A 1,895-nucleotide genomic window follows, 5' to 3' on the forward strand; every position below is an offset into this window, starting at 1 on the left:
ACTTCCATCCACACATACAAAAGTTATCCTGCTCACAAGAAAAATTAACAAAATGCCCCCTGTAGTCACAACGAAACCCCCCACGAAGCTCAGTAACGAACTTAACCTTGGTCCCGACAATAGTAAGCACCACACCAAGAATTATAATCAACATTTTACAAATACTTGAGTTATCTTGCTAACAAGCCACAAACACAAAAGGTGCACTAACGTGACGCACGGACCCCCCACGAAGCCAAAACTTGTTCTTGACTTCGGCCTTAACAGCGGTAATCTGCCTGCCAAAAATCATGGACGTCGAATCATGCCTTCCAGAGTTATATCGCAAAATCCGCAGTTCCCCACACTCCGGCGAGACAATTTCATAGTCCTTCTGACGAAGACAATAAGTTTTTGAGGCATCTCCAAAAGTGCTTTCCAGCGACGGCCTTTCAAAGTAGCCTGGTTCAACAGCGACCCTAGCGGCCCGTTGAAGGACGACAAACACCTGGAAACCGTGAGGCTGCAGTGACTCTCCCACTATGTCCATGCAAGCGATAGTCGCTAAACTACTGAGATTCCGTGGTTCCAGAGTTTTCAGAGTATTTTATGTGTGGGACACAACACCAGCCACAGCTGCCTGTGCCCCACGTGTATTGTACTGCACATGTTACAATTCTAATAAATCAAATCAAATCAGATCTTGCGGTTGTTATGTGGTAGCTTATCGGTTGTTATGTGATATATGTTGGGGGATTTGTGATCAGATCTTGGCGCCCAGTCAAAAACCGACTTGTTTGCCTTGGAATGCGCAGAAAGGTAGGGCAACGAATAACCTAACGCCCAGCGTTTACCTCGGTGTGATTTTCAATGTGCCTATTGTACCTATTCCTGGAAAAACAACCCGTGATATTAGTCGACCAGAACAACGCCCTTAAACCAGAATGCCCCGAACGTTGTTTGGCTCTGTGGAATGCGCAAAAAAGGGTCGGGTGACAATTATGGGATCGTCCTTTTTGTGCTATTTTGTAATTGTCTAGTAGATGTGACACAGACACACTGAGAACATTACGGAACATTCTTCAGGACAGCAGTTCTCCCCTGAACGAGTGCCACATCCCAGTCCCACCGTGTGTCAACCGCTACAGTCTACGGCGAGGTCGCTTCCGGGCAATTGAGCTTAATACTATAACGAATGCGTACCGTAAAGAATATCAGAAGTGCAGGGGTTTGGATGATATTAGAGCTTACGTTTGAATGTTGTAATAGAGGTACATTTAAATTTTAAACTCATTTGGCTCAGGGCGGTTCTAAATAGTAATATGTAATCGAGAGTTTTGGCGAGTTTCATAATTGCGATAAAGTGTACGTTAAACGGGTCGAGGGCAAGTGGGATGGAAGAGTTTGTATTTGAAAATAAGAGGGATTTTAGTCTGAATGAAGCCCTTAAAGCTTTCTTAAGTTGTTTTATAACTCGATTAAATGAACCTGACGGGGTTACATCTACTCCTAGATATGTGTAGTGATTTGTAATTTTTATGTTGTGGCCCTGTGTTTTGTCTTTGTTTATTGACAACTTCAAAAAGAAACAAAATTGGCCGAGTATTCGCAGGCATTCTTTAGGTCCAGCTTCAGATTTGGATACAAGACCAATGTCGTCCGCCAATACCGGGCTTACTGCAATGGGCATTTTTGGACCAGACTATAAGCCTTTCCGCATTAAATACCTCCTTGGTGCTTCCCTCCCTCATGAATTCATTAATCGTATAATCATTATAGAGGTATAAAAGTTGTCTTACCTTTTTAAGAGAATAGGAGGACAGACGGTTGAGCACAGTTGTTATCCCGTAGAAGCCCCTGTCGGTGTCTGTGACTGAATGATCTTTGAACTTACTAGTGCTATACGGCGAATTATT

Source organism: Branchiostoma belcheri, unplaced genomic scaffold (genome assembly GCF_001625305.1).
Source record: "Branchiostoma belcheri isolate BF01 breed outbred unplaced genomic scaffold, Haploidv18h27 scaffold138, whole genome shotgun sequence".
NCBI lineage: Eukaryota > Metazoa > Chordata > Leptocardii > Amphioxiformes > Branchiostomatidae > Branchiostoma > Branchiostoma belcheri.